The sequence below is a fragment of the Ixodes scapularis genome, unplaced genomic scaffold (assembly GCF_016920785.2).
Source record: "Ixodes scapularis isolate PalLabHiFi unplaced genomic scaffold, ASM1692078v2 PGA_scaffold2__306_contigs__length_199485367, whole genome shotgun sequence".
Lineage (NCBI taxonomy): Eukaryota > Metazoa > Arthropoda > Arachnida > Ixodida > Ixodidae > Ixodes > Ixodes scapularis.
The window spans coordinates 194,027,005-194,038,925 of record NW_024609857.1 but is presented as its reverse complement, the minus strand read 5'-3'; the positions used below and the strand labels follow the sequence as shown (position 1 = coordinate 194,038,925).

Here is an 11,921-nt window from a genome sequence, read left to right as displayed (position 1 = left end):
GCTCCTCAACCAACTAGCCTAAACATGCCTTTTAGCAAGCTTTCAGTACGATGATGCTCCGTAGCGATCTTGGTGCAACTGATTCAGGACGACCCTTTCGAAGTTTTTAACAATGAATTGAACTCAAGTGGCTATTGCTATTGGGAACTAAGATCGAGCAGCCAATTAATTTGCAAGTTTTGGTAGTTTTTATGTTAAGGAGCATTCACGCGGGGGCTGATTTTCGGGGAAGGATGCGTGTGATGTCAATAATCGGCGAAACCAGCGTGACTCCCTCCGCGATTCCAACATTTATACTTAGGACGCATAGCCGAGAGGGATGTCAGCGTTATCAGACGCATTTAGCGTTGCATTGTCAACAACAGGGCTCGGTGCGGCCAGACAAAAGTAGAACGATGTAGGCGTACATGAAACAGCGATGCGCAATTATGGCAGGAGCGCTGTTAGATGCCGAGGACGACGAAATGCTTCATGCTAAGAGGAAGATGCTTCCTAAATGAGTGGAGGCCACAAAAGGGGCGTAGAATAAAAAAAAACCAGAGGCACGCGGAGGGTTTTGAGGACGGCACTGATGAATATTGAAGACTCCTCCGGGTACCTCGGACGACCTGCGCAACAGCGCGAGTCACAAGTTAGGTGATCCCGATGCCAACATCGGTATCTCACTGAGCAAAATTTTTAAAGTTGGCAGAAAAGCGAACAAGATACCGCCAATGGTTTTTGATTTTCAGACTTTGGCCACGATCGTGGCGCGCCCTGGTGGGAATCGCTCGAAACACTTTTGCGGGCTCCGGAATCGTGACTCCGTCGTCCACGCAAGCGCGCGTGTGTCTCCCGGTCCGTGTGTTGACGCGTGCCCTCTCCTCCCCCTCATCTACTTTTACAACGCTTACACACACACGTGTGTTCTCTAGCATTGTTCCGGGGGATCGGTGGCCGAGTGGGCTAGCGCTCACCAGCTCGGAGCGCGTGGAGGGCAAGCTCGCGCTGCAGAACCCAGGGATCCTGGGCTCAATCCCTAATCCTGCCCGTTTCGATCTGGATGAGCATCGTATGGCGTGAGGTCGTGTATCACTACTGGGTGGTGCGCGTTAAAGACTCTAGGCTAGCGGTTGTACTGCACTGGCTCAATTTCTCATCTACAGCGAGTGACTCGTCGCAACTTTGAAATGGCTGACCAACTGCACGCTGTATAAATATCCACACAACCCCAATTCTTTAGCATTGTTCCCTCTTACGCCGTTCTGCACGTGTCTTTCTGTCGTCGCTTCGCGTGAATCTTTTTTTTTGCTGAGTACTATCCTGGAGGATTAGCGAAAGCCGCTGCCTACGATGCAGACGACCTCGTTCCACCTTATATTTTAAAGGTGGATAGACCGCCGACGCCGCATTGGTTCGTACCGTCGACTCGGATACCGTTGTCGCGCCGTGCAAGCATTTGAAAAAAAGGAGTCCACTTTAAAGGCAGAGTGTTATGTAAGGGAAGTAATGGTGACCAGTTTCGATCCCTACCCAGCTATCCACATTGTGCGGAGCTTGTACGCTCCGTTTGTGAGGCCCGGCCACTGCAAACAGCTGATTTCGCTTTACTTGGATGACTAAGTTATTCAAGGTTATTGCGAGACGACAGATTTCCTTTGCCTCACTTCGCCGTCCTCTTGTAACGTGTGAGCACACGGGGCGTCGCCGTGTGAACAAACTCGGACGGGGTGAAATCCGGGTGGTTTTGATATCGCGAAGGCTCGGCTGCACTGTCAAAAAGTCAGGGTGGTATGCTAGAAACATTCCCTTTTTGAATTCAGCACGCTTAGAAACCTTCGACAAAGTGGGTGCGGCCATAGCCTCTTTTATACTGAGAAGGCCTGGCAGATCGCCACAAGACGTGGCCAACGAAAGTGAAAAGGTAAAGCTGCCGACAAAAGGTATGTAACGGGCGCCCCACTGCGGCGAGACACCGAAACACACTTGTCCCGAGCGAAGGAATGTCCACTCGCGCTTCTTGCGTTCCTCGGGCTATCCCTTCTCTTCTCATCGGGTTTGAAAACCATGTTTCGGGTCCTCGCTGCTGCAAAAGCTGTGCGCTGAGTACCAAACTCCCCGAGAAATGCTTTGTGTTACCAAATCCCCGCGCTCCAAATATCTGACCGGGCACTCTATGGCTCGGTCATCGAACTGACAAGTTTTGTGAGTATTGTCAAAAATGACAAGGCGAAACAAAGAATAACTGGAGAAAACTGAAATGTTTAATGGGGCGAACTTGTGCCCAAGAGAGAGAGAGAGAGAACAACTTTAATGAAAATGCCTGCAGAATCGGTTAGGCTCCCTCCACGCAGGGAGGACGAACTTTCACCGCGACGCGGCCACTACGTCAGTCTCGTGCGTTCTGCTCCTCGAGGTCTTGCTTCCTCGCTACTTCCGCGGGTCCGAGAGGGCCGCCGCCCCCTTCCTGGGGGTGCTGCTCCCCTTCTCCCCGGTTTCGCTCGGTCGCTGCCTCTCTAGAGCTGCCGAGACCTGCTGGACGGCCTTGATCGTAGCTCCTCGTTGCAGCCTCTAGCTGCGGCGGGATCGTCGTCTTCTCGCTGGCTTCTCGCGGATTTACGCTACAGTCCCAAAGGATGTGAGCCGCGGTAGCTCTCTCCTTCGCGCACAGCCTACACACGTCACTCGCGTACACACTCGGACACACGTGCTTTGCTAGCACCGGGGTGAGCAGGGACCCAGTCTGTAATTGTCTGTATAACACTGCCTCCTTCCTAGTAAGCCCTGGATGAGGTGGCGGCATAGTCTGTCTGTTTAGTCTGTACCACTTCACTATTTCGTTGAAGGAGGTCATCTTGTCCTTGGCACTGTACCGCGACCAACACTCCGAGTCGGCCGTGTTTGCAGCTGCGCGGTTGGTTAGTCCTCGCGCGGCCGCGTTGGCCGTCTCGTGGTTCGCGTTCCCGCGTTCCGACACGTCACTGCCCATGTGGGCCGGAAACCACTTGATCGCCACAGCACTTTTGCGTCCGATGTCTGCAGCCTTGCGTAGTATGCGCGCGGCCTCACTACATACCCTACCCTTGGCGTAGTTCTTCACTGCCGTTCTAGAGTCGCACAACACTGTATAGTGCATCCGGGGTCGGAGACGGCCAAGGCGATGGCCACCTCTTCCGCCCGGTGCGCTTCTCGAGTGCGGACGCTCGCCGCGGTCTTCGTTGCACCCGTCGATGCCCCGACGACCACCGCCGCGTATGCGTCGCTGCTCCCTCGATATTCCGCCGCGTCCACGTAGACGGCCCCTTCTTCTCTGGCGTGGAGGTCCACGAGAGCCCTGGCCCTCGCCAACCTTCGCTCCTTGTGGTGCTCGGGGTTCACGTTCCTCGGGATCGGGCAGACCCTGAGCTTTCTGTTGATGCTATCTGGTATAGCTACGCTGGTCTGCTGCTCGCCTTCCCTCGGTTCGAGGCCAAGGTCCCGCAAAATCTGTCTTCCGGTTCTCGTTTCAGTGAGACGCTCGAGTTGCGCCGTTCTCTGTGCCTCGGCTATTTCGTCCAGCGTGTTGTGGACTCCCAGCGCCATGAAGTTTTCGGTGCTCGTGCTCCCGAGAAGACCGAGTGCCGCCTTATACGTTTTGCGTATGGTGGCGTCTATCTTGTTACGTTCACTTGGCCTCCAGTTGTGGAAGGCGGCCACGTACGTTATGTGGCTGACTGCGAAGGATTGAACGAGCCTGGTCAGGCTCTCCTCCTTCATCCCCGCTCTTCTGTTGGACACCCTCTTGATGAGTCTCATTGCCGCGGCCGCTTTGCCCGCGAGCTTGTTCACCGTTTCACCGTTGACCCGGTTTCGCTCGATGAGCAACCCGAGCACTCGAATTTCTCGACCTCCGGTATTTCTTGTAGTCCTGCAGTCTTCACCATGATCTTGGGACGCTCGTACTTGATTTCCATATTCTTTCTTTTCCTGTCCGCTCCTTTCGGTGGAATCACCAGCAGCTCTGACTTGGCCGGAGAGCAGACGAGTCCAGACCCGTCCAGTTGCTCCTCGATGGCATTGACCGCTTCTTGCAGCGTTGTCTCGATGTGCCCGTCGCTTCCTCCCGGTACCCATAGCGTAACGTCGTCGGCGTAGATGGTGTGCCGGACTCCCGCTACTCTTTCTAGCCGGTTGGCCACCCCGATCATCACGAGGTTGAAGAGTAACGGGGAGATCACCGAGCCCTGCGGGGTTCCGACGCTGCCCAGCTTCTTCTCTTCGAGCTGCAGGTCTCCCGCGCAGATTTTGGTGGTCCGTTCCGTCAGGAAGTCTTTGATGTACTCGTATGTCTTCCTGCCCAAGTTTAGCCTGGATACTTGGGCCAGGATAGCCGAGTGCCTCACTTTATCGAAGGCGCTCTGCAAGTCCAGCCCGAGTATGGCTCTGTTGTCCTTGGTGCCCGTCATATCGTCGATGATCTCGTTCTTAAGTAAGATCATGGCGTCTTGCGTGCCGAGTTTGTTCCGAAACCCGATGATGGAATTTGGGTAGATCCGATTCTTCCAGGTAACGCTGTCACCTGTTCATGAGAACGTGCTCGAGGACCTTTCCCACGCACGAAGTCAGCGAGATCGGCCTGAGGTTCTCTATGTTGGGCGGCCTGCCAGGCTTGGGGATGAGAATCGTCTTGGCTGCTTTCCATTGCTTGGGCAGTCTTCCTTCTTGCCAGCACTTGTTGTAGAAGTTCGTGAGCGTTTTGATGGCCGCTTCGTTGAGGTTTTTGAGCGCTCTGTTGGTCACTCGGTCGGGACCCGCGGCGGACCTGCCATTGAGATCCTGCAGGGCAACTCTTACTTCCCACGTCTCGATGGGTCGATCTAGCGTCTCGTTCTCGTTGCTTGGTAATCCGAGTGTCTCTCCGTGGGCGTGGTCGGTAGGTACTTGGCGTCCAAGCGCCGCTTGACCTCGTCCTCCCCGTGTTCGCAGATTGCCCTGTGTAGGATCCTGGCCAGGTTGTTGTGTTGGTGGCCCTTGGTCTTGTTGTCGTCGAGGAGGTGCCGCAGCATGTTCCACGTCTTGCCCTTGTGTAACTGTCCGTCGGCTTCGTTGCAGGCCTCGTTCCATTGTTTGATGCATAGCACCTTGCAGTGGGCCTCGATCTGCCTGTTGAGCTCGGCGATCTTCTTCCTTAGACGTCGGTTGGTTCGTTGCTTCTGCCACCTCGCCTTTATGGACTGCTTGGCTTCTATCAAGTGGGACAGCCAACTGTCCATCTTGTCTATCCGTTCGTCCGTCTCCAGCTCTTTGACGGCTCCTTCCGTCGTCTCAACGACGTTAGCCGCCCATTGCTCGATGTCCGTAATGTACAGTTACACCGCGGGTAGTGCCGTTCGAAAGGCATCCCAGTCCGTAATGCGATGCTTCCTTATGCCGGTATTGCCTTGTCCTTTGAGCGGTACGACGACCTCCACGATGTAGTGGTCACTGCCCAGCTCTTGGCCCGTGTTTCTCCATTCCGCTTCTCTCGATCCTCCGTCGGTTTTGACGAAGGTAAGATCCGGAGTGGTGTCTCTCGTAACCGATGTGCCGATCCTGGTGGGAAAGGCCGGATCCGTGATTAGGTTCAGTCCCACGTCGGTGGCATCTTGCATCAGCTCCCTCCCCTTGACCGTCGTTCTTTGGTAGCCCCAGTCTTGGTTCGGAGCGTTAAAGTCTCCGCACACTACGAGCGTATTGCTCCCCGCGACTCTGCTCGCCTTGTGGAATAGTGCCTTGAACTTCTGTTGTCCGTGAGACGGATTGCTGTAGACGTTCACCAGGAATGTGCTCTCCTTCCTCTTCCGGCCCGTGATTACTTCCACCGTGCAGTGTTCGATGGCGCTTCTGCCGATCAGTTCGTGCTCCATGAAGGTGATCCCTTTCCTAACGAAGGTGCAGACCCCTCTGCCCTTGCCCTTGGACGTGTCCCTTGCGCTCGGCGGGCTGTCGTGCGACCGGTAGCCCGGCAGTCTCGGCGTCTCTTCGCTGAGTGTTTCTTGAATCATTATGACGTCTGGTTTCCTCATTAGTTGCTGCAAGTGTTGCTGTAGCACCGCTCTCTTGCCGGTAAAGCCATTGCAGTTCCAGTGCCAGACCAAAAGGTCTCTCACTGGCTGTGTGGTTGCTGCTGTACGTGCTGCTCCGTCCATGATTGCTGCAGTTTGGCAATGATCTGTGCTTCCATACTTTGCATTTGTGCCTGTATGTGCGCCTGCAGCTGTGCTTGCATCTGCGCTATCATGTTCTGGATCGTGCTCTGTACGTTCGTTGTCATCTGCTGAACCGTTTGCTCGAGCGCTGTGAGGCGTTCGTTTGTTACCTTGCTGGTCGCCTCAAGATGGTCGAGTCTGTCGTCCTCTTTTTCGATTCTTTCCGTTATCTTTCGCTCTTTGGCGCCCTCTATGGCTCTCCTCTTGGGAGCCGGTCCCGCCGCTTTCGTGGTTCTTGGGTCCACCTCGACCTCTGGTTCGTCCGCGGTCATCTTTTCTTGTTTCCTCTCTTGTGCGGGCTTCGGCAGCTGCTGCTGCTGTTGCTGCTGTTTTGCGATTAATGTCGTTAGCTTCTCGTTGATTTCCTTGATGGTTGCGTCCTGTTCGGCGATTTTCCGCTTTAGCTTCTCGTTCTCGTCTCTCAGGGCTTTCACCACCCCGTTCATTTCTTGGATCTTCTTCTCGGCGTTTTGCGCTGGTGTTTGTCTCTTCTCTGCCATGTTTACCTTGACTGCGTCGGCCCAGGCGGCTCTCTCCCTCGACTGCGACGGTCTGCGGCGGCTGGCGCTCCTGCCTCTCTTGCTGTGGTCCCTTTTGCAGCCGCTGTCGCGCTGCCTCGATTCCCAGCGGGGTCTCTCGACAGACGGCGCTCGCAGCGCAGGAAAGCTTTCCGGATCTGGTTGATGCGGCATGGCTTCCATCTTGCGTTCCCATTGCCGTTCTTGACCACGTACGGTATCTTGTACTTGTTTCTGCATTCCCTCTCGCCCGGTGGATGCTGTCCCCCGCAGAGCCTGCACTTGGGCTTGCATTCGCGTTCATGAGCCTCGCCGGGGTTCGCGATTCCGCAGCCAAAGCACACTCTGGTGTTGGGATTCGGGCATACATCTCTTCTATGACCGACCTTGCCGTATTGCTTGCACACGTCAAAGTGCTTGCGGTAAAGCCCGCATCTGACTAATATCGAGCCATACTTGACGTAGTTCGGTACTTTCTGTCCTGCGAACAGTACTATCACCGTGGTTGTATTGCCGATTCTGTGCGCCTCCACCGCTAGGGGGTTGTACGAGTTCACGATGTTTTCGGCTATCTCCTCCGGGGTATCATCTACGGCTATGCCTCGGATGACTCCCTTGACCGTGCCGTCCGGTGCCGTTCGGTAGGCGCCGACTTCGTATGTCCTGCCTCCCATGTTAAGGGCTTCGACCTTGGAGTACAGCGTGGCGAGCCTCTCGTCCGGGATGCTGACCACGATGATGTTTTGCTGCGCGTTCGTGCAGATAGTGTCTGCTTTGGCTTCTTCCTTCGTTACTCGAGCCGCCGTCATGACGACCGACATGATAACTGAAACCTCCGTTCTCCCTACGTTGAGACCGCCACGTGGTCTCACGACTATCTTGGTGTCGTCTTTCGGCATGTCTATTGGCATCCTCGCCGCTTTCGTTACCGAAGCTGCAACTCTCTTGGCAAAGCTGGCCCTGGTCTTGGGTCTCGACTGGCGAGTAATGGCGGCAGACTCACCGTTTTCTTTGCCGGCCATAATCTGCTTGATGCGCTTGCCGCAGGTGGACCAGCCTTCGGCTTCTTCCGGTGTAATGTACTCTCCGTGAACTCCGATGCACGTGCGCCCACCGAAACTGCCGATGCTCAGCGTTGACGCCATGTTATCACCCATCGACGTGGCCACTTCCATTTCGGACGCCATCTTGGTCGTACTCGTCGCCGGGTTGGGCCTAACGGCCGGGCCCGTCGCTACCGGTGGCCGTACTGATGGTAGGCCTACGTTAGGCTTACCGAAAAGTCCGCACCGCACCAGAGAAAGGTCCTCGTTAATCGAAAAAATCACGTACCGTTCGGTCAAAACTGGTACCGGTCGATGCCCCGCACCTTCGCGCACACTTTGGTACCAATTATACCGCGGTAACTGTAAATTAACACGGCGCTAATTGGCATCAGAGGAGGATTCGATGAGAAGCCCGTCCACTTACTCGCACTTCGTCGTCGTCCTCCCTTATGCCCAAAAAATAAAAAGGAGACACAAGAAAGCAAAGCGTCGCGGGCGTCGAAGTCGGCGTGACAGCAGAGTCGAAGGTCGAGACGAAACTAACTCGACAAGGTCGCGGGCGGCCTCTTACCTAAAGTGAGTCACTATCTTGAAGATTCGGCGGAAAACATTCGAGCGTAGTGCGCTCGGGGCGAGAATGACCACGCACTTTCTAGAACAAAAGCAGGGATAAACGATAGAAGTTATGTCCGTAGCAAGAATAAACGAGAACCTTCTACAACTCCGTGACCCTGCGCGCGGCATTATCCCTTCTTTAAAAGCGCATCGTCCCGATGGAGCGCAAACCGAAAAACAAATCCGCAACTAATGGACAGCAGAATCGCGAGCCACAGCTCACAGTTCACAGTTCACTGTTCACAGTTCAAGGTTTACAGTTCACGTCGACGACGTGGAAAGTGCTATCGTTCGTAATACTGCTTCAGCCGGACGACGTGCACCGCCTCGGGACGCGGCAGACGTCTGGTTGATGGTCGTGTTCCGTCTGAAAGAACTTTGTAGTTCAGATCTCCGAGGCGTCGGATGACCTTGTAAGGCCCAAAGTAGAGCTTCAGCAGTTACTCGCTGAGACCACGGCGGCGGATCGGTGTCCACACCCAAACCCTGGCTCCGGGCTGGAAGTGGACGGCGCGGCGACGAAGATTATACCGGCGAGCGTCGACACGCTGTTGATCGTGGATTCGAAGGCGGGCTAGTTGGCTTGCTTCTTCTGCTCTCTGACTGACCGCATGGGCATCGTCGGATCCGTCATCCACAGGCTCATTGGGCAGCATCGCGCCCAGCATGGTCGTCACTTTTCTCCTATGCACCAGCTCGAATGGCGTAAACCCGGTTGTTTCTTGAGCTGCGGTGTTGTAGGCGAACGAGATGTATGGTAATACTTCGTCCCACGTCTTGTGCTCTACGTCGACGTACACGGAGGTCATGTCGGCGATCGTCTTGTTGAGCCGCTCCGTTAGCCCGTTGGTCTGCGGATGGTACGCGGTGGTCCGACGATGACTGGTGTGGCTGAGCCGATGGAGCTCTTGCGTGAGCGGGGCCAAGAACGATGATCCTCGGTCGGTTACCAAGAATTCGGGGGCGCCATGTCGAAGGACAAAAGACTCGACGCAAAAGTTGCCGACTTCCACCGCTGTTCTCGACGGAAGGGCTTTCGTCTCCGCGTACCGGGTAAGGTAATCCGCGGCAACGATTATCCAGCGGTTCCCCGACGTCGATGGCGGGAAGGGACCAAGCAAATTCATTTGAATTTGTTGGAAAGGCGTAGTAGGGGTGAATATCGGTTACAGGAATCCCGCAGGTCTCGTCGGAGGTTTCTTGCGCCGTTGGCACTCGTGACATGACCGTGTTTACATAAGAACAGACTTCGAGAGTTTTGGCCAGTAGTACTTCTCACGTATTCGGGCTAGTGTCCGACCGAGGTGACCTGAAGTCGGGTCGTCGTGGCAGGCTTGAAAAATATCTTCTCGAGGGCTGGTAGGGACTACCAGAAGCCACGGCGGATTACTGGTTCCGATATTCTTCTTATAAAGCACACCTCGTCGAATAGTGAAGGTCGGCAGCGCTCGTGAAATGACACGAGGAACGGGACTTCCTCGTCCTTCTAAATGCTCAACCAGGACGCGCAGCTCAGGATTGTCTCGTTGGATCCCTACAATGTCGTTGGTGTCTACGGCATCTAGGAAACATTCGTCGTCATCGTCGTCGACGCCGGCAATGGGAGGTTCGACTGGAGCCCAAGACAAACAGTCAGCATCATTACGCTTGCGGCCGGAGTTATGCACAATGGTTACGTCGAATTCCTGCAGTCGAAGACTCCAGCGGCGACGCGTCCGGACGGATCCTTGAGGTTTGCGAGCCAGCAGAGGGCGTGGTGGTCTGTGACCACGCGAAACGGGATCCCGTACAAGTACGGATGGAACTTCGTTATCGCCCAGGCGACAGCAAGACATTCTTTGTCGGTAGTTGAATAATTTTGTTCTGCCTTAGACAGCGTCCGGCTTGCGTAAACGATTACTCTCTCTGTCCCTTCTTGTCGCTGAACGAGTACCGCACCAAGACCGGTACTGCTGGCGTCCGTGTGGATTTCAGTCTCCGCCGACTGGTCAAAATGTCCGAGGAAAGGGGGCGACTGAAGCCTTCGCTTGAGTTCGTACAACGCTTGCTCTTGCTTCTCTCCCCACTGGAACTGCACGCCGTCTTTCGTCAGATGCGTCAGCGGTGCAGAAATTTGCGCAAAGTCACGAACGAAACGTCTGTAAAGAGCGCACAGCCCAAGGAATCTTCGAACGGCTTTTTTGTCTGATGGCTTCGGGAATTCGGCGACAGCGGACGTCTTTGCAGGATCAGGGCTTACACCCTGAGCACTCACGACGTGGCCCAAGAATTTCAGCGAACCATAGGCGAACCGACACTTGGAAGGCTTGAGTGTTAGCCCAGCAGCCTTGAAGGCCCGTAGCACGGCTCGCAGTCGTCTCAGGTGCTCGTCGAATTCGCTTGCGAACACCACACCATCGTCCAGGTAGACGAGACAGCTTTGCCATTTCAAGCCGGAAAGGACGGTGTCCATAACGCGCTGGAAGGTTGCCGGCGCTGTGCACAGCCCGGACGGCATTACTTTAAAATCATACAGTCCGTCCGGTGTGACGATGACCGTCTTCTCACGATCTCGTTCGTCGACCTCAATCTGGCAGTACCCGCTCTTGAAGTCCATTGACGAAAAGTATCGGGCGTGGCGCAGCCGGTCCAGGGTGTCGTCAATGCGGGGCAGCGGGTAGACGTCTTTTTTGTTACTGCGTTCAGCCGGCGATTGTCCACGCAGAACCTTAAGGTTCCATCTTTCTTCTTCACCAGCACTACTGGGGAAGCCCACGGACTGTTTGAGGGCTGGACGATGTCGTCATTAAGCATTTCCTGAACTTGCTTCTGGATGGCATCCCTTTCTTTCACGGAGACCATGTGCGGCGGCCGATGCACAGGGAGTGCGTCGCCATCAGTAATTATTCGATGTTTCGCAACCGTCGTTCGGCGCACCTTCGACGACGTGGGGAAGCACTCACTGAACTCGGCGAGAGGGTCACTGAGTTGTTGTCGTTGTGGGGCTGGGATGACGGGTGGATGTCGAGCTTTGACGACATGATTGTCTTTTTCTGCGTCGGAGAGGCGTCTACTGAGATCACGTCGATCGCAGCTGAGTCTTGAATTTCCTCGACGTAGCCCACAGCTGTACCCTTTGTAAGGTGCTGCTACTCTTGCCGGACGTTGGTGACAAGGGCTACGGTACGCCCGTCCTGGAGCCCGGTTACGCCTCTTGCAATTCCAATCCCTCGTCCAACGAGAAGTTGGACGCTTCCTTCCAACAGCGCTACACCGCAGGTGGCTTCTTCGGTCCCGACGGGCACGAAGACACTCGATAGCGGCGCCAGGTTTACGTGACTGGCAAGGACTCGCACTGCTGCTAACGTCGCTTTGGGATTTTCCGCCGATGGGACAGCTTTCTGAAGCGCCAGCTTGCTCTCTGCCGCTCGGCTTGTTGTCAAGGCGTTCCATCAGGGTTCTGTCGCCGTAGGGTCGAACTCGTTTCGCACGCTTTAAGTGTTTTGCCAGTGACCGATATTTTTTGTTTGTTTCAATTTTTAATCTCGCGAGACATG

General features: G+C 55.1%; 2 pseudogenes; both read right to left on the bottom strand.

The window, feature by feature from the left end:
* Window positions 1-2,362: 2,362 nt before the first annotated feature.
* LOC121836853 lies at window positions 2,363-4,166 on the bottom strand (annotated as a pseudogene).
* Window positions 4,167-6,103: 1,937 nt separating this feature from the next.
* Window positions 6,104-7,911, bottom strand: LOC121836688 (annotated as a pseudogene).
* Between the last annotated feature and the right edge of the window lie 4,010 nt (window positions 7,912-11,921).